The sequence below is a fragment of the Tachysurus vachellii genome, chromosome 7 (assembly GCF_030014155.1).
Source record: "Tachysurus vachellii isolate PV-2020 chromosome 7, HZAU_Pvac_v1, whole genome shotgun sequence".
In the NCBI taxonomy this organism is placed as follows: domain Eukaryota; kingdom Metazoa; phylum Chordata; class Actinopteri; order Siluriformes; family Bagridae; genus Tachysurus; species Tachysurus vachellii.
The window spans coordinates 31,725,228-31,751,576 of record NC_083466.1 but is presented as its reverse complement, the minus strand read 5'-3'; the positions used below and the strand labels follow the sequence as shown (position 1 = coordinate 31,751,576).

Here is a 26,349-nt window from a genome sequence, read left to right as displayed (position 1 = left end):
TGAAAACAAAATGGTGGTTTCCTCCAAATTAGCCAATCAGGAAGCGCCAAGTCACAACCTCGGTTTGGAGGGATAATTAAAGCCACAGGGGAAGCTGCTCACTGGAAGATCAAGAAACAGATCCAATCACAACCCAGTTTACTAGCCTAAGCCACACCCCTAGCTTAAGACACACCCACATAGAGTTAACAGAACATATATACAGATCAAATTCCCCAAACCAGCTGATAGTCCTCTGAGGAAGCAAGACAATTGCGAAACGTTAGGATACTTTTTAAAGGAATCTCCTTACAGTAACTTCTGTTCTGCCTGATGATCATCACCATGATTTTAAGAAGAAAGTTTTTTGAATAAAGAGAAGATTTTAACCTGCACTAAGAGGAGGAAGCCACAACACGAAGAAGACCAAGGACACACCAAGCTAACCAAAACAAAGTGGAAGAAAAGAACGGCAGGAGGAAGAAGGAGTTGGTTTTGTATTTCACCGACCTCAAAAGGAAACCACCATAAACCCTCTTCAAGCCCATCCCACGGAATTGAGGTTAGCTTGAGGGACTTTTTCTTGCAAAAACCCACCAGAACCGGCCCCCAAAAAGGACAACGGCCCCGTCAAGGAGGAACGGTAATTGGGTTGGGTAAGAGCACGTACACCTCCTCCCTGCATGTTTTAACAATGATCTCGTTGCAGAACAGATTTGCAGTTTTGGGAGACCAGCAACAGACTGGGGATGGGGATAACACACACACACATACACGTAGGCCGTTAGGTGATACCAATACACCCAATAGAACACTTACCAAGGTCTATTTCAAACTGATACAAGCAATACATCACATGGACACAGTAGAGAATTCATTACACACAGGTCATTTTCCAATGGGCATGTCTAGACAGGTTAATAAACTTACACAGTTCATAAAGCCATCCTCACCTTCAGACACAACCACGGAAAAAATAGCTCAGAACACACTCACCTGGATGCAGAAAAACATGCACACACTACAGGAACATTACACACAGGTCATCATCCAGTTAATGGAACAAATTCAAGGTTTTAGTAACTTGGAATGGACGGTGGCAATAAAGTGGGCCAAAAATAGATATAAACACAAGCTGAAAGAGGGCACTTTGAATTTGTGTAAGGAAACAATTCAAAACAAACAACCCACACTTGGGGACACAACAGGCCCAACTTTAGATGCCACTGCCATCCAAATGGCCAGTTCTCCACAGGCCCAGGTTAATCATGCACTTCAGGACTCTGTTGGAATTAGCCAACATTGTAGCCCAGTAACCTTACCAGATCCTTCTTTTCCAGTAACAGAATCTATAAGCCGATCCAGACAAATTACGGTACAGGCTCAAGTCCATCGTAGCGAGGTGAGCTCAGAACTCCAAACTCAATATACACCAGATAGAATCAACTTGGTTAACTCATCCAACACTTCTCATTACAGAACACCAGTCGCATCAGAGGGGAAGGACGGGGACACGGGCGAAACCACTGTGAGGCAGAAAGGGATAAGGATGATGGGGCAGGATAAAGAGAGTAAATCTCAAACCGTAACCCGATCTGAATCCCATCTTCCAACGTCTGCTATAGTGGCAAAACCCACTAGAGTGCCCTCAGACTCCTCGGATGAAGAGTCCCTAGACACTGCTAACATTAGGAACACACCGTACAGACATATAAATACTAACCGAAAAGCAACAGACTGGTCCATAACCATTCATAAACCTATAGTTTTCATAGGGGACTCTAACCTCAGTCGTATTCCGAGAGTGGGGGATACAAATATACAGGTAGACAGTTATCCGGGAGCCAATTTCTTACATATGTCTAAACTTCTAGAAAAATCGTTAGTATACCCACACACACAGAAGGTAGTGATATCGGTAGGGTTGAATAATAGGCAACAGCAACCCCATAAAACAGCTATTAAACAGTTACAGGCTCTGTGGAGAATGGCCAAAAAAGCTTTTCCTAATGCTACAGTATACACTCCAATAATCCAGTTTTCAGATCTCTTACCCATACAGGAGCAGCGGAACCTGGAGGTGATCAATAAATATATTGAGTCCCATGGGAATCCATTGTGTGAATTGAATAAACTGTTGTTTAAGGTAGAAAGGGACTGTATTCACTGGACAGGAATAACAGCACAGAGAATGTTTGATTGTTGGGTAGACCAGTTAAACTTCTAAGATCGGAGACGTGTAATACATCTTCACACTCCAATATATTCAATCTGTCCAGAATCTTTCTTTTGACACAGGGGGAGAGACGGCTGCTGGAGAAAGGTCTAACGTTTGTTCCAACGACAGGTGGGTCGAATCCTGGGGATCTCATTAGGGATGTCCATGCTCACAATAGAAAGTTAAAAATTCTAAATTATTTTGATTTCCAAATTCATTCTAAAATAGTTCCATTCACAGAAACATCCAAATGGGAGCCACCAATTGCATCCTGCAGTAGACACATTAGACAGTTAATTCGTCAAAATTACAGGGCCATCACTCAAGATAGACATCCAACAAGAGCAGACAACCTATCACCAACACAGAGAAGGGCAATCCGTTCACTTAAAACGAACAAAGATATAGTCATAAAACCAGCAGATAAAGGTTCGGGGATAGTCATCCTGGACAAATCCCAATACATGTTTGAAGCCAAAAGACAATTAAGTAATACAGATCATTACATTCCACTAACACACTCATTGCAAAAAGAAACTAAACTTAGAATACATGACATTCTCAATAGCCTACACCAAGATCGATTCATCAATTCCAGACAAAAACGCTACCTAATGGGTCCAGATATTCCAAAACCCAGAGTATTTTATTTACTACCCAAAATTCATACCTCTCCAGATACATGGACCGTACCTGGTGAGATCCCCAGGGGGCGACCCATTGTATCGGACTGTGGTAGTGAATCTTATCACATAGCGCAGTATTTGGATAGTTTCTTGAATCCATTATCACAACAACACAACAGTTACTTGAGGGACACCTATGACTTTGTGGATAAGTTAAAAAATGTTAGGGTTCCACATAACGCCTTTCTATTCACAATAGACATCAATAGCTTATACACAAACATATCAACAGATCTAGGACTGAAAGCAGTTAAAAAGGTACTTAAGAATAATCCAGACTCATCTAGACCGGATAAGTACATTATGCAACTTTTAGAGATCAGTTTAACCCGAAATGACTTTGAATTCGACGCGCAGTTTTATTTACAAATTCAGGGCACAGCAATGGGCAAGAAATTTGCACCGGCCTATGCAAACATATACATGGCAGATTGGGAAACATCCCTCCTCCAGAAATGCGTACATACACCTTTAATTTATTACAGGTATTTGGATGATATCTTTGGAGTCTGGCAGCATGACAGAACGGAGTTTGACCAATTCATAGAAACCACTAACACGCACCATCCCAACATCACGATAAAATACAACACGGATCAGTGCGCCATTCAATTTCTAGACACTACAGTGATCTTGAATGAACCAATTGATCAGTACAGGACGTTCAAGACAAAGGTTCACTTCAAAGAAACAGACACTCATAGCCTTTTACATAAGTCCAGCTTTCACCCCAGACATACCTTTAACGGCATTATAAAATCACAGTTGATAAGATTCTACCGCATATGTACAGAAGAGAAGGATTTCCATGAGGCCACCCAGACACTCTTTACAGCACTCAGACCTAGGGGCTACAGTAAACGAAATCTAAGGTTTATCAAATCCACAACACTTAGACAGATGAAGACGCAACCTCTGGGTGCCCAGCGGTCAGACTCCAAACATATCATCCCATTGATAACTACCTATTCGGATCAGACGTTACTCTTGAACAATAGAATTAAGAACAACTTTAATAGAGCTCAGGTTTCAGAACCGGGCTTACAAGAATTCAAGGTCATTTCGGCCTACCGTAAGAACAAAAATCTGAAGGATCTCTTGGTCCGCTCCAGATTCACTGCCACAGATCCCCAGCAGCCGTCACCATGGGAACAATATCACAAAAAGATTAGATACATCTCAGGTACACTCATCCAATCAAACCTTCATCTGAATACACATAACATAGTCTACTGCATAACATGTCTACATTGCCGCATGCGCTATGTAGGGGAAACTAAAAACACCTTGGTCACCAGACTAAAACAACACTTACATAACATCACACATAATTCCAAGAACACTCCATTAGTAAAACACTTTATAGAGCAGGGAAAAGAAAAATTAATCATTTCAGGTTTAGCAGCGTGTCTGACCTGGACAGATAGGGAGAGGAAAAGAAATGAACTAAAATGGATACACAGGTTAGGAACATGGATTCCCATGGGACTTAATGAGAGGGGGAACCCACCATAAGTCCGATGGCTGTTGAACCAAATTCCACCCGAGTATACCATGACATTTGAGTACATCCCGTAAGGTCCGTATGGTCATGATGATAGTTCAGCGCCATTTCAGTAATAACCCAAGAGTCAGGCCTTTGGGGACGGGTCGGTGTAGTCACCATACATTAGGAAACTCTCTCACCCCCCCTTCCCCTCCTAAACTGCCCCAGTTGAAGACAGTGACCTCCCACAGGGAGAAACGGGGGACTAAATGGTTGAACCTTAATAAAGGGGATCAGGCTAAAAGATTTTTTGTTCCCACAGATGACATCAACTCTAACAGACGGTGTACGCTCGGCGGCGGAGGGCTGAGCCAGGGACTAAGGAACACAAAAGGAAAAAAGAATAGATTTGATTGCAGTGAAATATGATTGGGTGACAACGCGTGAATGAAAAAAAGCACTGGGAATGATGTATACTATTTTGAAAGCACTTACCTTGAAAGCACTTACCTTTGTGATATCCTTTGGTTCCAGGTTCCTGGTCCAGCCATCCAACGGGAGCCTGCCAAAAAAAACAGAAAAGGAGAAGCACTTAATTTATACTCTCACCCAACCCAGTATAAATGTCCTGATCCCGGTGTCAAATTTTCATCGACCTTAAGTCAAATCTACAAGCTCATAACCAGCCCATATATCTCATTTAACCAAACCCCCTAACCCAATCCCTAACCATAACCCCCTAACCTATAGCCCCTAACCCAATCCCTAACCACAACCCCCTAACCCAATCCCTAACCATAACCCTCTAATCCCATCCCTAACCATAACCCCCTAACCCAATCCCTAATCCTAACCCCCTAACCTAATCCCTAATCGGAACCCCCGAACCCGATCCCTAACCATAACCTCCGAACCCAATCCCTAATCATAACCCCCTAACCCGATCCCTAATCCTAATCCCAACCCTAACCCCATCCCTAACCATAACCCCCTAACCCAATCCCTAACCATAACCCCCTAACCTAATCCCTAACCATAACCCCTCAGGCCAACCCCTAAACTCAACCCCCAAGGGGGACTACTGAACCAAATTCCTAGTCTAACCTCGTCCATCAAACTATATCACCTGCACCGACCTCTGATTCTAACCTTAACCACCTTACTTTGTATAGCAGGCTCTACACCTGGTATTAGACCCCAAAGGCTGGACTTTGGTAAGAACATAACACGCAAACCAAACAACTCAAATTCTGGTGAGGTTTAAAAGAGGGAAATAAGACAACGAGAATGTAGCCTGTGCAAAATAAGCCCAAACAAAAGGGAACAAAATTTCATCCTCCAATTCAAAACCTAACCTAGCCCGTGCCATTCAGTTGTCTTATACTCCCCTCTTTACCGGGAAAATAGAATTTTCACTCATTTAGTAAATAAAAATGGAGTACCTCTATTTTGACAGACAGCTAACATCCAAAAAAAGAAAGAAAAAATACAAGGACTCCTATTTTGAAAACAAAATGGTGGTTTCCTCCAAATTAGCCAATCAGGAAGCGCCAAGTCACAACCTCGGTTTGGAGGGATAATTAAAGCCACAGGGGAAGCTGCTCACTGGAAGATCAAGAAACAGATCCAATCACAACCCAGTTTACTAGCCTAAGCCACACCCCTAGCTTAAGACACACCCACATAGAGTTAACAGAACATATATACAGATCAAATTCCCCAAACCAGCTGATAGTCCTCTGAGGAAGCAAGACAATTGCGAAACGTTAGGATACTTTTTAAAGGAATCTCCTTACAGTAACTTCTGTTCTGCCTGATGATCATCACCATGATTTTAAGAAGAAAGTTTTTTGAATAAAGAGAAGATTTTAACCTGCACTAAGAGGAGGAAGCCACAACACGAAGAAGACCAAGGACACACCAAGCTAACCAAAACAAAGTGGAAGAAAAGAACGGCAGGAGGAAGAAGGAGTTGGTTTTGTATTTCACCGACCTCAAAAGGAAACCACCATAAACCCTCTTCAAGCCCATCCCACGGAATTGAGGTTAGCTTGAGGGACTTTTTCTTGCAAAAACCCACCAGAACCGGCCCCCAAAAAGGACAACGGCCCCGTCAAGGAGGAACGGTAATTGGGTTGGGTAAGAGCACGTACACCTCCTCCCTGCATGTTTTAACAATGATCTCGTTGCAGAACAGATTTGCAGTTTTGGGAGACCAGCAACAGACTGGGGATGGGGATAACACACACACACATACACGTAGGCCGTTAGGTGATACCAATACACCCAATAGAACACTTACCAAGGTCTATTTCAAACTGATACAAGCAATACATCACATGGACACAGTAGAGAATTCATTACACACAGGTCATTTTCCAATGGGCATGTCTAGACAGGTTAATAAACTTACACAGTTCATAAAGCCATCCTCACCTTCAGACACAACCACGGAAAAAATAGCTCAGAACACACTCACCTGGATGCAGAAAAACATGCACACACTACAGGAACATTACACACAGGTCATCATCCAGTTAATGGAACAAATTCAAGGTTTTAGTAACTTGGAATGGACGGTGGCAATAAAGTGGGCCAAAAATAGATATAAACACAAGCTGAAAGAGGGCACTTTGAATTTGTGTAAGGAAACAATTCAAAACAAACAACCCACACTTGGGGACACAACAGGCCCAACTTTAGATGCCACTGCCATCCAAATGGCCAGTTCTCCACAGGCCCAGGTTAATCATGCACTTCAGGACTCTGTTGGAATTAGCCAACATTGTAGCCCAGTAACCTTACCAGATCCTTCTTTTCCAGTAACAGAATCTATAAGCCGATCCAGACAAATTACGGTACAGGCTCAAGTCCATCGTAGCGAGGTGAGCTCAGAACTCCAAACTCAATATACACCAGATAGAATCAACTTGGTTAACTCATCCAACACTTCTCATTACAGAACACCAGTCGCATCAGAGGGGAAGGACGGGGACACGGGCGAAACCACTGTGAGGCAGAAAGGGATAAGGATGATGGGGCAGGATAAAGAGAGTAAATCTCAAACCGTAACCCGATCTGAATCCCATCTTCCAACGTCTGCTATAGTGGCAAAACCCACTAGAGTGCCCTCAGACTCCTCGGATGAAGAGTCCCTAGACACTGCTAACATTAGGAACACACCGTACAGACATATAAATACTAACCGAAAAGCAACAGACTGGTCCATAACCATTCATAAACCTATAGTTTTCATAGGGGACTCTAACCTCAGTCGTATTCCGAGAGTGGGGGATACAAATATACAGGTAGACAGTTATCCGGGAGCCAATTTCTTACATATGTCTAAACTTCTAGAAAAATCGTTAGTATACCCACACACACAGAAGGTAGTGATATCGGTAGGGTTGAATAATAGGCAACAGCAACCCCATAAAACAGCTATTAAACAGTTACAGGCTCTGTGGAGAATGGCCAAAAAAGCTTTTCCTAATGCTACAGTATACACTCCAATAATCCAGTTTTCAGATCTCTTACCCATACAGGAGCAGCGGAACCTGGAGGTGATCAATAAATATATTGAGTCCCATGGGAATCCATTGTGTGAATTGAATAAACTGTTGTTTAAGGTAGAAAGGGACTGTATTCACTGGACAGGAATAACAGCACAGAGAATGTTTGATTGTTGGGTAGACCAGTTAAACTTCTAAGATCGGAGACGTGTAATACATCTTCACACTCCAATATATTCAATCTGTCCAGAATCTTTCTTTTGACACAGGGGGAGAGACGGCTGCTGGAGAAAGGTCTAACGTTTGTTCCAACGACAGGTGGGTCGAATCCTGGGGATCTCATTAGGGATGTCCATGCTCACAATAGAAAGTTAAAAATTCTAAATTATTTTGATTTCCAAATTCATTCTAAAATAGTTCCATTCACAGAAACATCCAAATGGGAGCCACCAATTGCATCCTGCAGTAGACACATTAGACAGTTAATTCGTCAAAATTACAGGGCCATCACTCAAGATAGACATCCAACAAGAGCAGACAACCTATCACCAACACAGAGAAGGGCAATCCGTTCACTTAAAACGAACAAAGATATAGTCATAAAACCAGCAGATAAAGGTTCGGGGATAGTCATCCTGGACAAATCCCAATACATGTTTGAAGCCAAAAGACAATTAAGTAATACAGATCATTACATTCCACTAACACACTCATTGCAAAAAGAAACTAAACTTAGAATACATGACATTCTCAATAGCCTACACCAAGATCGATTCATCAATTCCAGACAAAAACGCTACCTAATGGGTCCAGATATTCCAAAACCCAGAGTATTTTATTTACTACCCAAAATTCATACCTCTCCAGATACATGGACCGTACCTGGTGAGATCCCCAGGGGGCGACCCATTGTATCGGACTGTGGTAGTGAATCTTATCACATAGCGCAGTATTTGGATAGTTTCTTGAATCCATTATCACAACAACACAACAGTTACTTGAGGGACACCTATGACTTTGTGGATAAGTTAAAAAATGTTAGGGTTCCACATAACGCCTTTCTATTCACAATAGACATCAATAGCTTATACACAAACATATCAACAGATCTAGGACTGAAAGCAGTTAAAAAGGTACTTAAGAATAATCCAGACTCATCTAGACCGGATAAGTACATTATGCAACTTTTAGAGATCAGTTTAACCCGAAATGACTTTGAATTCGACGCGCAGTTTTATTTACAAATTCAGGGCACAGCAATGGGCAAGAAATTTGCACCGGCCTATGCAAACATATACATGGCAGATTGGGAAACATCCCTCCTCCAGAAATGCGTACATACACCTTTAATTTATTACAGGTATTTGGATGATATCTTTGGAGTCTGGCAGCATGACAGAACGGAGTTTGACCAATTCATAGAAACCACTAACACGCACCATCCCAACATCACGATAAAATACAACACGGATCAGTGCGCCATTCAATTTCTAGACACTACAGTGATCTTGAATGAACCAATTGATCAGTACAGGACGTTCAAGACAAAGGTTCACTTCAAAGAAACAGACACTCATAGCCTTTTACATAAGTCCAGCTTTCACCCCAGACATACCTTTAACGGCATTATAAAATCACAGTTGATAAGATTCTACCGCATATGTACAGAAGAGAAGGATTTCCATGAGGCCACCCAGACACTCTTTACAGCACTCAGACCTAGGGGCTACAGTAAACGAAATCTAAGGTTTATCAAATCCACAACACTTAGACAGATGAAGACGCAACCTCTGGGTGCCCAGCGGTCAGACTCCAAACATATCATCCCATTGATAACTACCTATTCGGATCAGACGTTACTCTTGAACAATAGAATTAAGAACAACTTTAATAGAGCTCAGGTTTCAGAACCGGGCTTACAAGAATTCAAGGTCATTTCGGCCTACCGTAAGAACAAAAATCTGAAGGATCTCTTGGTCCGCTCCAGATTCACTGCCACAGATCCCCAGCAGCCGTCACCATGGGAACAATATCACAAAAAGATTAGATACATCTCAGGTACACTCATCCAATCAAACCTTCATCTGAATACACATAACATAGTCTACTGCATAACATGTCTACATTGCCGCATGCGCTATGTAGGGGAAACTAAAAACACCTTGGTCACCAGACTAAAACAACACTTACATAACATCACACATAATTCCAAGAACACTCCATTAGTAAAACACTTTATAGAGCAGGGAAAAGAAAAATTAATCATTTCAGGTTTAGCAGCGTGTCTGACCTGGACAGATAGGGAGAGGAAAAGAAATGAACTAAAATGGATACACAGGTTAGGAACATGGATTCCCATGGGACTTAATGAGAGGGGGAACCCACCATAAGTCCGATGGCTGTTGAACCAAATTCCACCCGAGTATACCATGACATTTGAGTACATCCCGTAAGGTCCGTATGGTCATGATGATAGTTCAGCGCCATTTCAGTAATAACCCAAGAGTCAGGCCTTTGGGGACGGGTCGGTGTAGTCACCATACATTAGGAAACTCTCTCACCCCCCCTTCCCCTCCTAAACTGCCCCAGTTGAAGACAGTGACCTCCCACAGGGAGAAACGGGGGACTAAATGGTTGAACCTTAATAAAGGGGATCAGGCTAAAAGATTTTTTGTTCCCACAGATGACATCAACTCTAACAGACGGTGTACGCTCGGCGGCGGAGGGCTGAGCCAGGGACTAAGGAACACAAAAGGAAAAAAGAATAGATTTGATTGCAGTGAAATATGATTGGGTGACAACGCGTGAATGAAAAAAAGCACTGGGAATGATGTATACTATTTTGAAAGCACTTACCTTGAAAGCACTTACCTTTGTGATATCCTTTGGTTCCAGGTTCCTGGTCCAGCCATCCAACGGGAGCCTGCCAAAAAAAACAGAAAAGGAGAAGCACTTAATTTATACTCTCACCCAACCCAGTATAAATGTCCTGATCCCGGTGTCAAATTTTCATCGACCTTAAGTCAAATCTACAAGCTCATAACCAGCCCATATATCTCATTTAACCAAACCCCCTAACCCAATCCCTAACCATAACCCCCTAACCTATAGCCCCTAACCCAATCCCTAACCACAACCCCCTAACCCAATCCCTAACCATAACCCTCTAATCCCATCCCTAACCATAACCCCCTAACCCAATCCCTAATCCTAACCCCCTAACCTAATCCCTAATCGGAACCCCCGAACCCGATCCCTAACCATAACCTCCGAACCCAATCCCTAATCATAACCCCCTAACCCGATCCCTAATCCTAATCCCAACCCTAACCCCATCCCTAACCATAACCCCCTAACCCAATCCCTAACCATAACCCCCTAACCTAATCCCTAACCATAACCCCTCAGGCCAACCCCTAAACTCAACCCCCAAGGGGGACTACTGAACCAAATTCCTAGTCTAACCTCGTCCATCAAACTATATCACCTGCACCGACCTCTGATTCTAACCTTAACCACCTTACTTTGTATAGCAGGCTCTACACCTGGTATTAGACCCCAAAGGCTGGACTTTGGTAAGAACATAACACGCAAACCAAACAACTCAAATTCTGGTGAGGTTTAAAAGAGGGAAATAAGACAACGAGAATGTAGCCTGTGCAAAATAAGCCCAAACAAAAGGGAACAAAATTTCATCCTCCAATTCAAAACCTAACCTAGCCCGTGCCATTCAGTTGTCTTATACTCCCCTCTTTACCGGGAAAATAGAATTTTCACTCATTTAGTAAATAAAAATGGAGTACCTCTATTTTGACAGACAGCTAACATCCAAAAAAAGAAAGAAAAAATACAAGGACTCCTATTTTGAAAACAAAATGGTGGTTTCCTCCAAATTAGCCAATCAGGAAGCGCCAAGTCACAACCTCGGTTTGGAGGGATAATTAAAGCCACAGGGGAAGCTGCTCACTGGAAGATCAAGAAACAGATCCAATCACAACCCAGTTTACTAGCCTAAGCCACACCCCTAGCTTAAGACACACCCACATAGAGTTAACAGAACATATATACAGATCAAATTCCCCAAACCAGCTGATAGTCCTCTGAGGAAGCAAGACAATTGCGAAACGTTAGGATACTTTTTAAAGGAATCTCCTTACAGTAACTTCTGTTCTGCCTGATGATCATCACCATGATTTTAAGAAGAAAGTTTTTTGAATAAAGAGAAGATTTTAACCTGCACTAAGAGGAGGAAGCCACAACACGAAGAAGACCAAGGACACACCAAGCTAACCAAAACAAAGTGGAAGAAAAGAACGGCAGGAGGAAGAAGGAGTTGGTTTTGTATTTCACCGACCTCAAAAGGAAACCACCATAAACCCTCTTCAAGCCCATCCCACGGAATTGAGGTTAGCTTGAGGGACTTTTTCTTGCAAAAACCCACCAGAACCGGCCCCCAAAAAGGACAACGGCCCCGTCAAGGAGGAACGGTAATTGGGTTGGGTAAGAGCACGTACACCTCCTCCCTGCATGTTTTAACAATGATCTCGTTGCAGAACAGATTTGCAGTTTTGGGAGACCAGCAACAGACTGGGGATGGGGATAACACACACACACATACACGTAGGCCGTTAGGTGATACCAATACACCCAATAGAACACTTACCAAGGTCTATTTCAAACTGATACAAGCAATACATCACATGGACACAGTAGAGAATTCATTACACACAGGTCATTTTCCAATGGGCATGTCTAGACAGGTTAATAAACTTACACAGTTCATAAAGCCATCCTCACCTTCAGACACAACCACGGAAAAAATAGCTCAGAACACACTCACCTGGATGCAGAAAAACATGCACACACTACAGGAACATTACACACAGGTCATCATCCAGTTAATGGAACAAATTCAAGGTTTTAGTAACTTGGAATGGACGGTGGCAATAAAGTGGGCCAAAAATAGATATAAACACAAGCTGAAAGAGGGCACTTTGAATTTGTGTAAGGAAACAATTCAAAACAAACAACCCACACTTGGGGACACAACAGGCCCAACTTTAGATGCCACTGCCATCCAAATGGCCAGTTCTCCACAGGCCCAGGTTAATCATGCACTTCAGGACTCTGTTGGAATTAGCCAACATTGTAGCCCAGTAACCTTACCAGATCCTTCTTTTCCAGTAACAGAATCTATAAGCCGATCCAGACAAATTACGGTACAGGCTCAAGTCCATCGTAGCGAGGTGAGCTCAGAACTCCAAACTCAATATACACCAGATAGAATCAACTTGGTTAACTCATCCAACACTTCTCATTACAGAACACCAGTCGCATCAGAGGGGAAGGACGGGGACACGGGCGAAACCACTGTGAGGCAGAAAGGGATAAGGATGATGGGGCAGGATAAAGAGAGTAAATCTCAAACCGTAACCCGATCTGAATCCCATCTTCCAACGTCTGCTATAGTGGCAAAACCCACTAGAGTGCCCTCAGACTCCTCGGATGAAGAGTCCCTAGACACTGCTAACATTAGGAACACACCGTACAGACATATAAATACTAACCGAAAAGCAACAGACTGGTCCATAACCATTCATAAACCTATAGTTTTCATAGGGGACTCTAACCTCAGTCGTATTCCGAGAGTGGGGGATACAAATATACAGGTAGACAGTTATCCGGGAGCCAATTTCTTACATATGTCTAAACTTCTAGAAAAATCGTTAGTATACCCACACACACAGAAGGTAGTGATATCGGTAGGGTTGAATAATAGGCAACAGCAACCCCATAAAACAGCTATTAAACAGTTACAGGCTCTGTGGAGAATGGCCAAAAAAGCTTTTCCTAATGCTACAGTATACACTCCAATAATCCAGTTTTCAGATCTCTTACCCATACAGGAGCAGCGGAACCTGGAGGTGATCAATAAATATATTGAGTCCCATGGGAATCCATTGTGTGAATTGAATAAACTGTTGTTTAAGGTAGAAAGGGACTGTATTCACTGGACAGGAATAACAGCACAGAGAATGTTTGATTGTTGGGTAGACCAGTTAAACTTCTAAGATCGGAGACGTGTAATACATCTTCACACTCCAATATATTCAATCTGTCCAGAATCTTTCTTTTGACACAGGGGGAGAGACGGCTGCTGGAGAAAGGTCTAACGTTTGTTCCAACGACAGGTGGGTCGAATCCTGGGGATCTCATTAGGGATGTCCATGCTCACAATAGAAAGTTAAAAATTCTAAATTATTTTGATTTCCAAATTCATTCTAAAATAGTTCCATTCACAGAAACATCCAAATGGGAGCCACCAATTGCATCCTGCAGTAGACACATTAGACAGTTAATTCGTCAAAATTACAGGGCCATCACTCAAGATAGACATCCAACAAGAGCAGACAACCTATCACCAACACAGAGAAGGGCAATCCGTTCACTTAAAACGAACAAAGATATAGTCATAAAACCAGCAGATAAAGGTTCGGGGATAGTCATCCTGGACAAATCCCAATACATGTTTGAAGCCAAAAGACAATTAAGTAATACAGATCATTACATTCCACTAACACACTCATTGCAAAAAGAAACTAAACTTAGAATACATGACATTCTCAATAGCCTACACCAAGATCGATTCATCAATTCCAGACAAAAACGCTACCTAATGGGTCCAGATATTCCAAAACCCAGAGTATTTTATTTACTACCCAAAATTCATACCTCTCCAGATACATGGACCGTACCTGGTGAGATCCCCAGGGGGCGACCCATTGTATCGGACTGTGGTAGTGAATCTTATCACATAGCGCAGTATTTGGATAGTTTCTTGAATCCATTATCACAACAACACAACAGTTACTTGAGGGACACCTATGACTTTGTGGATAAGTTAAAAAATGTTAGGGTTCCACATAACGCCTTTCTATTCACAATAGACATCAATAGCTTATACACAAACATATCAACAGATCTAGGACTGAAAGCAGTTAAAAAGGTACTTAAGAATAATCCAGACTCATCTAGACCGGATAAGTACATTATGCAACTTTTAGAGATCAGTTTAACCCGAAATGACTTTGAATTCGACGCGCAGTTTTATTTACAAATTCAGGGCACAGCAATGGGCAAGAAATTTGCACCGGCCTATGCAAACATATACATGGCAGATTGGGAAACATCCCTCCTCCAGAAATGCGTACATACACCTTTAATTTATTACAGGTATTTGGATGATATCTTTGGAGTCTGGCAGCATGACAGAACGGAGTTTGACCAATTCATAGAAACCACTAACACGCACCATCCCAACATCACGATAAAATACAACACGGATCAGTGCGCCATTCAATTTCTAGACACTACAGTGATCTTGAATGAACCAATTGATCAGTACAGGACGTTCAAGACAAAGGTTCACTTCAAAGAAACAGACACTCATAGCCTTTTACATAAGTCCAGCTTTCACCCCAGACATACCTTTAACGGCATTATAAAATCACAGTTGATAAGATTCTACCGCATATGTACAGAAGAGAAGGATTTCCATGAGGCCACCCAGACACTCTTTACAGCACTCAGACCTAGGGGCTACAGTAAACGAAATCTAAGGTTTATCAAATCCACAACACTTAGACAGATGAAGACGCAACCTCTGGGTGCCCAGCGGTCAGACTCCAAACATATCATCCCATTGATAACTACCTATTCGGATCAGACGTTACTCTTGAACAATAGAATTAAGAACAACTTTAATAGAGCTCAGGTTTCAGAACCGGGCTTACAAGAATTCAAGGTCATTTCGGCCTACCGTAAGAACAAAAATCTGAAGGATCTCTTGGTCCGCTCCAGATTCACTGCCACAGATCCCCAGCAGCCGTCACCATGGGAACAATATCACAAAAAGATTAGATACATCTCAGGTACACTCATCCAATCAAACCTTCATCTGAATACACATAACATAGTCTACTGCATAACATGTCTACATTGCCGCATGCGCTATGTAGGGGAAACTAAAAACACCTTGGTCACCAGACTAAAACAACACTTACATAACATCACACATAATTCCAAGAACACTCCATTAGTAAAACACTTTATAGAGCAGGGAAAAGAAAAATTAATCATTTCAGGTTTAGCAGCGTGTCTGACCTGGACAGATAGGGAGAGGAAAAGAAATGAACTAAAATGGATACACAGGTTAGGAACATGGATTCCCATGGGACTTAATGAGAGGGGGAACCCACCATAAGTCCGATGGCTGTTGAACCAAATTCCACCCGAGTATACCATGACATTTGAGTACATCCCGTAAGGTCCGTATGGTCATGATGATAGTTCAGCGCCATTTCAGTAATAACCCAAGAGTCAGGCCTTTGGGGACGGGTCGGTGTAGTCACCATACATTAGGAAACTCTCTCACCCCCCCTTCCCCTCCTAAACTGCCCCAGTTGAAGACAGTGACCTCCCACAGGGAGAAACGGGGGACTAAATGGTTGAACCTTAATAAAGGGGATCAGGCTAAAAGATTTTTTGTTCCCACAGATGACATCAACTCTAACAGACGGTGTACGCTCGGCGGCGGAGGGCTGAGCCAGGGACTAAGGAACACAAAAGGAAAAAAGAATAGATTTGATTGCAGTGAAATATGATTGGGTGACAACGCGTGAATGAAAAAAAGCACTGGGAATGATGTATACTATTTTGAAAGCACTTACCTTGAAAGCACTTACCTTTGTGATATCCTTTGGTTCCAGGTTCCTGGTCCAGCCATCCAACGGGAGCCTGCCAAAAAAAACAGAAAAGGAGAAGCACTTAATTTATACTCTCACCCAACCCAGTATAAATGTCCTGATCCCGGTGTCAAATTTTCATCGACCTTAAGTCAAATCTACAAGCTCATAACCAGCCCATATATCTCATTTAACCAAACCCCCTAACCCAATCCCTAACCATAACCCCCTAACCTATAGCCCCTAACCCAATCCCTAACCACAACCCCCTAACCCAATCCCTAACCATAACCCTCTAATCCCATCCCTAACCATAACCCCCTAACCCAATCCCTAATCCTAACCCCCTAACCTAATCCCTAATCGGAACCCCCGAACCCGATCCCTAACCATAACCTCCGAACCCAATCCCTAATCATAACCCCCTAACCCGATCCCTAATCCTAATCCCAACCCTAACCCCATCCCTAACCATAACCCCCTAACCCAATCCCTAACCATAACCCCCTAACCTAATCCCTAACCATAACCCCTCAGGCCAACCCCTAAACTCAACCCCCAAGGGGGACTACTGAACCAAATTCCTAGTCTAACCTCGTCCATCAAACTATATCACCTGCACCGACCTCTGATTCTAACCTTAACCACCTTACTTTGTATAGCAGGCTCTACACCTGGTATTAGACCCCAAAGGCTGGACTTTGGTAAGAACATAACACGCAAACCAAACAACTCAAATTCTGGTGAGGTTTAAAAGAGGGAAATAAGACAACGAGAATGTAGCCTGTGCAAAATAAGCCCAAACAAAAGGGAACAAAATTTCATCCTCCAATTCAAAACCTAACCTAGCCCGTGCCATTCAGTTGTCTTATACTCCCCTCTTTACCGGGAAAATAGAATTTTCACTCATTTAGTAAATAAAAATGGAGTACCTCTATTTTGACAGACAGCTAACATCCAAAAAAAGAAAGAAAAAATACAAGGACTCCTATTTTGAAAACAAAATGGTGGTTTCCTCCAAATTAGCCAATCAGGAAGCGCCAAGTCACAACCTCGGTTTGGAGGGATAATTAAAGCCACAGGGGAAGCTGCTCACTGGAAGATCAAGAAACAGATCCAATCACAACCCAGTTTACTAGCCTAAGCCACACCCCTAGCTTAAGACACACCCACATAGAGTTAACAGAACATATATACAGATCAAATTCCCCAAACCAGCTGATAGTCCTCTGAGGAAGCAAGACAATTGCGAAACGTTAGGATACTTTTTAAAGGAATCTCCTTACAGTAACTTCTGTTCTGCCTGATGATCATCACCATGATTTTAAGAAGAAAGTTTTTTGAATAAAGAGAAGATTTTAACCTGCACTAAGAGGAGGAAGCCACAACACGAAGAAGACCAAGGACACACCAAGCTAACCAAAACAAAGTGGAAGAAAAGAACGGCAGGAGGAAGAAGGAGTTGGTTTTGTATTTCACCGACCTCAAAAGGAAACCACCATAAACCCTCTTCAAGCCCATCCCACGGAATTGAGGTTAGCTTGAGGGACTTTTTCTTGCAAAAACCCACCAGAACCGGCCCCCAAAAAGGACAACGGCCCCGTCAAGGAGGAACGGTAATTGGGTTGGGTAAGAGCACGTACACCTCCTCCCTGCATGTTTTAACAATGATCTCGTTGCAGAACAGATTTGCAGTTTTGGGAGACCAGCAACAGACTGGGGATGGGGATAACACACACACACATACACGTAGGCCGTTAGGTGATACCAATACACCCAATAGAACACTTACCAAGGTCTATTTCAAACTGATACAAGCAATACATCACATGGACACAGTAGAGAATTCATTACACACAGGTCATTTTCCAATGGGCATGTCTAGACAGGTTAATAAACTTACACAGTTCATAAAGCCATCCTCACCTTCAGACACAACCACGGAAAAAATAGCTCAGAACACACTCACCTGGATGCAGAAAAACATGCACACACTACAGGAACATTACACACAGGTCATCATCCAGTTAATGGAACAAATTCAAGGTTTTAGTAACTTGGAATGGACGGTGGCAATAAAGTGGGCCAAAAATAGATATAAACACAAGCTGAAAGAGGGCACTTTGAATTTGTGTAAGGAAACAATTCAAAACAAACAACCCACACTTGGGGACACAACAGGCCCAACTTTAGATGCCACTGCCATCCAAATGGCCAGTTCTCCACAGGCCCAGGTTAATCATGCACTTCAGGACTCTGTTGGAATTAGCCAACATTGTAGCCCAGTAACCTTACCAGATCCTTCTTTTCCAGTAACAGAATCTATAAGCCGATCCAGACAAATTACGGTACAGGCTCAAGTCCATCGTAGCGAGGTGAGCTCAGAACTCCAAACTCAATATACACCAGATAGAATCAACTTGGTTAACTCATCCAACACTTCTCATTACAGAACACCAGTCGCATCAGAGGGGAAGGACGGGGACACGGGCGAAACCACTGTGAGGCAGAAAGGGATAAGGATGATGGGGCAGGATAAAGAGAGTAAATCTCAAACCGTAACCCGATCTGAATCCCATCTTCCAACGTCTGCTATAGTGGCAAAACCCACTAGAGTGCCCTCAGACTCCTCGGATGAAGAGTCCCTAGACACTGCTAACATTAGGAACACACCGTACAGACATATAAATACTAACCGAAAAGCAACAGACTGGTCCATAACCATTCATAAACCTATAGTTTTCATAGGGGACTCTAACCTCAGTCGTATTCCGAGAGTGGGGGATACAAATATACAGGTAGACAGTTATCCGGGAGCCAATTTCTTACATATGTCTAAACTTCTAGAAAAATCGTTAGTATACCCACACACACAGAAGGTAGTGATATCGGTAGGGTTGAATAATAGGCAACAGCAACCCCATAAAACAGCTATTAAACAGTTACAGGCTCTGTGGAGAATGGCCAAAAAAGCTTTTCCTAATGCTACAGTATACACTCCAATAATCCAGTTTTCAGATCTCTTACCCATACAGGAGCAGCGGAACCTGGAGGTGATCAATAAATATATTGAGTCCCATGGGAATCCATTGTGTGAATTGAATAAACTGTTGTTTAAGGTAGAAAGGGACTGTATTCACTGGACAGGAATAACAGCACAGAGAATGTTTGATTGTTGGGTAGACCAGTTAAACTTCTAAGATCGGAGACGTGTAATACATCTTCACACTCCAATATATTCAATCTGTCCAGAATCTTTCTTTTGACACAGGGGGAGAGACGGCTGCTGGAGAAAGGTCTAACGTTTGTTCCAACGACAGGTGGGTCGAATCCTGGGGATCTCATTAGGGATGTCCATGCTCACAATAGAAAGTTAAAAATTCTAAATTATTTTGATTTCCAAATTCATTCTAAAATAGTTCCATTCACAGAAACATCCAAATGGGAGCCACCAATTGCATCCTGCAGTAGACACATTAGACAGTTAATTCGTCAAAATTACAGGGCCATCACTCAAGATAGACATCCAACAAGAGCAGACAACCTATCACCAACACAGAGAAGGGCAATCCGTTCACTTAAAACGAACAAAGATATAGTCATAAAACCAGCAGATAAAGGTTCGGGGATAGTCATCCTGGACAAATCCCAATACATGTTTGAAGCCAAAAGACAATTAAGTAATACAGATCATTACATTCCACTAACACACTCATTGCAAAAAGAAACTAAACTTAGAATACATGACATTCTCAATAGCCTACACCAAGATCGATTCATCAATTCCAGACAAAAACGCTACCTAATGGGTCCAGATATTCCAAAACCCAGAGTATTTTATTTACTACCCAAAATTCATACCTCTCCAGATACATGGACCGTACCTGGTGAGATCCCCAGGGGGCGACCCATTGTATCGGACTGTGGTAGTGAATCTTATCACATAGCGCAGTATTTGGATAGTTTCTTGAATCCATTATCACAACAACACAACAGTTACTTGAGGGACACCTATGACTTTGTGGATAAGTTAAAAAATGTTAGGGTTCCACATAACGCCTTTCTATTCACAATAGACATCAATAGCTTATACACAAACATATCAACAGATCTAGGACTGAAAGCAGTTAAAAAGGTACTTAAGAATAATCCAGACTCATCTAGACCGGATAAGTACATTATGCAACTTTTAGAGATCAGTTTAACCCGAAATGACTTTGAATTCGACGCGCAGTTTTATTTACAAATTCAGGGCACAGCAATGGGCAAGAAATTTGCACCGGCCTATGCAAACATATACATGGCAGATTGGGAAACATCCCTCCTCCAGAAATGCGTACATACACCTTTAATTTATTACAGGTATTTGGATGATATCTTTGGAGTCTGGCAGCATGACAGAACGGAGTTTGACCAATTCATAGAAACCACTAACACGCACCATCCCAACATCACGATAAAATACAACACGGATCAGTGCGCCATTCAATTTCTAGACACTACAGTGATCTTGAATGAACCAATTGATCAGTACAGGACGTTCAAGACAAAGGTTCACTTCAAAGAAACAGACACTCATAGCCTTTTACATAAGTCCAGCTTTCACCCCAGACATACCTTTAACGGCATTATAAAATCACAGTTGATAAGATTCTACCGCATATGTACAGAAGAGAAGGATTTCCATGAGGCCACCCAGACACTCTTTACAGCACTCAGACCTAGGGGCTACAGTAAACGAAATCTAAGGTTTATCAAATCCACAACACTTAGACAGATGAAGACGCAACCTCTGGGTGCCCAGCGGTCAGACTCCAAACATATCATCCCATTGATAACTACCTATTCGGATCAGACGTTACTCTTGAACAATAGAATTAAGAACAACTTTAATAGAGCTCAGGTTTCAGAACCGGGCTTACAAGAATTCAAGGTCATTTCGGCCTACCGTAAGAACAAAAATCTGAAGGATCTCTTGGTCCGCTCCAGATTCACTGCCACAGATCCCCAGCAGCCGTCACCATGGGAACAATATCACAAAAAGATTAGATACATCTCAGGTACACTCATCCAATCAAACCTTCATCTGAATACACATAACATAGTCTACTGCATAACATGTCTACATTGCCGCATGCGCTATGTAGGGGAAACTAAAAACACCTTGGTCACCAGACTAAAACAACACTTACATAACATCACACATAATTCCAAGAACACTCCATTAGTAAAACACTTTATAGAGCAGGGAAAAGAAAAATTAATCATTTCAGGTTTAGCAGCGTGTCTGACCTGGACAGATAGGGAGAGGAAAAGAAATGAACTAAAATGGATACACAGGTTAGGAACATGGATTCCCATGGGACTTAATGAGAGGGGGAACCCACCATAAGTCCGATGGCTGTTGAACCAAATTCCACCCGAGTATACCATGACATTTGAGTACATCCCGTAAGGTCCGTATGGTCATGATGATAGTTCAGCGCCATTTCAGTAATAACCCAAGAGTCAGGCCTTTGGGGACGGGTCGGTGTAGTCACCATACATTAGGAAACTCTCTCACCCCCCCTTCCCCTCCTAAACTGCCCCAGTTGAAGACAGTGACCTCCCACAGGGAGAAACGGGGGACTAAATGGTTGAACCTTAATAAAGGGGATCAGGCTAAAAGATTTTTTGTTCCCACAGATGACATCAACTCTAACAGACGGTGTACGCTCGGCGGCGGAGGGCTGAGCCAGGGACTAAGGAACACAAAAGGAAAAAAGAATAGATTTGATTGCAGTGAAATATGATTGGGTGACAACGCGTGAATGAAAAAAAGCACTGGGAATGATGTATACTATTTTGAAAGCACTTACCTTGAAAGCACTTACCTTTGTGATATCCTTTGGTTCCAGGTTCCTGGTCCAGCCATCCAACGGGAGCCTGCCAAAAAAAACAGAAAAGGAGAAGCACTTAATTTATACTCTCACCCAACCCAGTATAAATGTCCTGATCCCGGTGTCAAATTTTCATCGACCTTAAGTCAAATCTACAAGCTCATAACCAGCCCATATATCTCATTTAACCAAACCCCCTAACCCAATCCCTAACCATAACCCCCTAACCTATAGCCCCTAACCCAATCCCTAACCACAACCCCCTAACCCAATCCCTAACCATAACCCTCTAATCCCATCCCTAACCATAACCCCCTAACCCAATCCCTAATCCTAACCCCCTAACCTAATCCCTAATCGGAACCCCCGAACCCGATCCCTAACCATAACCTCCGAACCCAATCCCTAATCATAACCCCCTAACCCGATCCCTAATCCTAATCCCAACCCTAACCCCATCCCTAACCATAACCCCCTAACCCAATCCCTAACCATAACCCCCTAACCTAATCCCTAACCATAACCCCTCAGGCCAACCCCTAAACTCAACCCCCAAGGGGGACTACTGAACCAAATTCCTAGTCTAACCTCGTCCATCAAACTATATCACCTGCACCGACCTCTGATTCTAACCTTAACCACCTTACTTTGTATAGCAGGCTCTACACCTGGTATTAGACCCCAAAGGCTGGACTTTGGTAAGAACATAACACGCAAACCAAACAACTCAAATTCTGGTGAGGTTTAAAAGAGGGAAATAAGACAACGAGAATGTAGCCTGTGCAAAATAAGCCCAAACAAAAGGGAACAAAATTTCATCCTCCAATTCAAAACCTAACCCTAACCCTAACCCTAACCCTAACCCTCTAAAATGCCAACTTCTCTCAGTAGACTCCTAACCCTAACCCTAACCCTAACCCTAACCCTAACATAACCATGTATCTAGCTCTGGTGGTTGGAGCCCTAAACCTAACCCTAAAACCTAACCCTAAACTTAACCCTAATTTTTAGCACCCTACACCTAACTCTCAGCCCTAAACATAACCGTGTTTCTAGCCCTAGGGTTTAGAGCCCTAAGCCTAACCCTAAAACTTAACCGTTAGCCCTAACCCTAATTCCCAGCCCTAAACATAACCGGAGATTTAAAGCGCGTTCGTAACCCTAATTTTTCGAACCGTAAACCTAACTTTTAGCCCTAAACATAACCTTAGGCGTCGTCTGAGGTCGGAACCCTAATTTAGACCGACCTCCAACTCTAGAAGAGCGCTTTAAGCTCGTAACTCTAAATAGGCGATGTTTTTTCGTTCGTCGTGACGGTGGTGGCCGAAGACGAGGCCCGAGTGGCAGGCCCGTGCACAACGTTGGTTCTGGTTCACTCCCGGAGCCACGGTCTTTTCCCCTAACCTAACCCAGCCAGTGCCGCCCTCGGACACCTCGTTGGAAGCCATCTCCACGTGACGCGTGATCCTGGTGGGCAGAGGTTAAAAAACTTTAACTGTTAACCTCAGTAAAATAAACAAAACGTAATGTCTTGATATACACACCCACCGAGGCACCCTATTAGTTGGGGGCGACAGTTTCGATGCTCATTCATGAGCGCGTGCTGCAGCGATCGGGCCGAATGACACGGGCGATCCGTGCTCTATGGGCGGCCGAACAGAAAGGCGCCGGGGCGTAAGCGCGAGGGATATAAGAGGGACGGGAAGCGTAAGCGCATCGTAGTCTCAAGGGTCATGGGTTACGTTTCCGGAGCACGGTTTGGGATTAGCCCGAATCTAGCATAGGGGTCTGCCGCCCTCGACGCAGGATACCGAGGAGAAAGGCCAAGAATGACCCATGACTTTTCTCGTGCCACCCTCAGAGGTCTGGTCCACCCTGAAGGGAACGGCGATCGTTAGCTTAGGCTCTGGTTGCGTGCCTCGACCACCGAGCAGATGCCCGCTTCGTATTGCCCTTAATAGATCTCCGCTGGCCTTGTAGCGACCCTAAAATAGGCGCCCGCCGGCCCAATCTTACCCCGTTCAGAGCGTTAAAGCTCAGGCATGAATACGGAGATTCAAGAAATAGGCGTCGTAGGTTATTAGGCCTAAAATTTATTTAATTAAAATAACTTAATTAATTTTCTAAATAGGTTAATAATCACGGATTAGATTTAAAATAAGGGGGAGATGGTAACTACGCTCCATCCTGCTAAAATAATGTTTGGACCGGAAACTTAGGCCTGAACTTTAAATTAGAGGCGTTTATTAGCTATTTTAATTTAAATTAGTAAACTCTTATTTTAGCAGCGATCCAAAATCTCTTTAAATTCCACCTTAGACGGGCTTTGACCCATTTCCAACCAGTTAAATGGTGTTTAAGGGGTTTTAGACCTATAATTTGCATAACTCCGCCCATAAAGTCAATTTTGGAGTACATTTTAACTAATAACTCCAGAAGGACAAAAGATAGAGAAAAAGCGTTTTTTGCGGCGTGTTAGACATAATAAAATATATAAACTACAATATAAAGTGAAAATTCACCCTCAGTGAGAAAATTAGGCCGATTAAGGATCTGGACTGGCCTCCCACTGAAAAAAGCTCAACTTGGCTGGGAATTATACTGTCTTTTTGAGAGATTTTTCCTAGAGGGCTACCCAGTAGAAGCTTGTTGACCTGGTTCGGGGTCATCCGCTGGGATCTGTGGGCTCAACATATGCTTCGCGGGGCACAGCACTCTGCCCGTGTGGTCCCGGAAACCTGGCGGTGTTAACAAAAAGGGCCACTGGCAGAGAGGTGAGTCATGGTCTTCTACCTGTCTTCACCTTGTTTAAATGTGTGGAAAATGTTTATTGTGTGACGGTTCAGGTATGATAGTAATGTGCAGCTTTAACACTATAGTGGTAAATAGGGCTTTAAATTTAGACATTTGTCTCACTTAGCAAATTAATAGGATTATTTTCCTTAAAAAATTATCTGTTTTATCTTAAATAAATAAATAATTTATTCTATTATTATGCTGCGCTAACATATTATTATTGTAAATAGGACTTCAAAGCAATCATTCTACTAAATAGGACCCTAAATGTAATCATTTATCTTAATGAATAAATAAATCATGCGGATTATTTTCTTAAAAAATGATCTTCATCCTAATAAGTAAATAAATAAATATATTATTTGTTCACTTAAATCATTATTTTTTATCTTAATAAATAAATTGTTTATCCAATTGGCTATGGGACACGAGCCGAGGAGTGATCACCCTACGGCTAGCCGCCATGGATGAGGGTGTATAGTAATGAAAGGCTGAAACACCCTGTGACTCTATGGTTTACTACTGATGACGTGTCTCACTATTTAGGATGTCGTCGGGCTAAAGAGGGCTTTAATTTAGTCTGTACCCTTAGCCCTAAATAGCATTTAGTGCGTTCTCCATTCCTGAACCCTAAAACATAACCGCAGGTTTCCATTTCTAAGCCCTAAACATAACCATGTATCTAGCTCTGGTGGTTGGAGCCCTAAACCTAACCCTAAAACCTAACCCTAAACTTAACCCTAATTTTTAGCACCCTACACCTAACTCTCAGCCCTAAACATAACCGTGTTTCTAGCCCTAGGGTTTAGAGCCCTAAGCCTAACCCTAAAACTTAACCGTTAGCCCTAACCCTAATTCCCAGCCCTAAACATAACCGGAGATTTAAAGCGCGTTCGTAACCCTAATTTTTCGAACCGTAAACCTAACTTTTAGCCCTAAACATAACCTTAGGCGTCGTCTGAGGTCGGAACCCTAATTTAGACCGACCTCCAACTCTAGAAGAGCGCTTTAAGCTCGTAACTCTAAATAGGCGATGTTTTTTCGTTCGT

The 26,349-nt window shown here is 42.7% G+C and overlaps 4 long non-coding RNA genes across 4 annotated transcripts; all 4 read left to right on the top strand.

The window, feature by feature from the left end:
* The first annotated feature begins 132 nt into the window (after positions 1–132).
* LOC132848067 (uncharacterized) lies at positions 133–4,708 on the top strand. Its single transcript, XR_009648708.1, has 3 exons — positions 133–635; positions 2,278–2,326; positions 4,692–4,708. It is a non-coding gene; the product is annotated as an uncharacterized LOC132848067 (long non-coding RNA).
* Positions 4,709–6,005: 1,297 nt separating this feature from the next.
* On the top strand, positions 6,006–10,581 carry LOC132848066 (uncharacterized). Its single transcript, XR_009648707.1, has 3 exons — positions 6,006–6,508; positions 8,151–8,199; positions 10,565–10,581. It is a non-coding gene; the product is annotated as an uncharacterized LOC132848066 (long non-coding RNA).
* A 1,297-nt stretch (positions 10,582–11,878) lies between these two features.
* Positions 11,879–16,454, top strand: LOC132848064 (uncharacterized). Its single transcript, XR_009648706.1, has 3 exons — positions 11,879–12,381; positions 14,024–14,072; positions 16,438–16,454. It is a non-coding gene; the product is annotated as an uncharacterized LOC132848064 (long non-coding RNA).
* Positions 16,455–17,751: 1,297 nt separating this feature from the next.
* Positions 17,752–22,327, top strand: LOC132848063 (uncharacterized). The gene is made up of 3 exons (XR_009648705.1): positions 17,752–18,254; positions 19,897–19,945; positions 22,311–22,327. It is a non-coding gene; the product is annotated as an uncharacterized LOC132848063 (long non-coding RNA).
* The last annotated feature ends 4,022 nt before the right edge of the window (positions 22,328–26,349 follow it).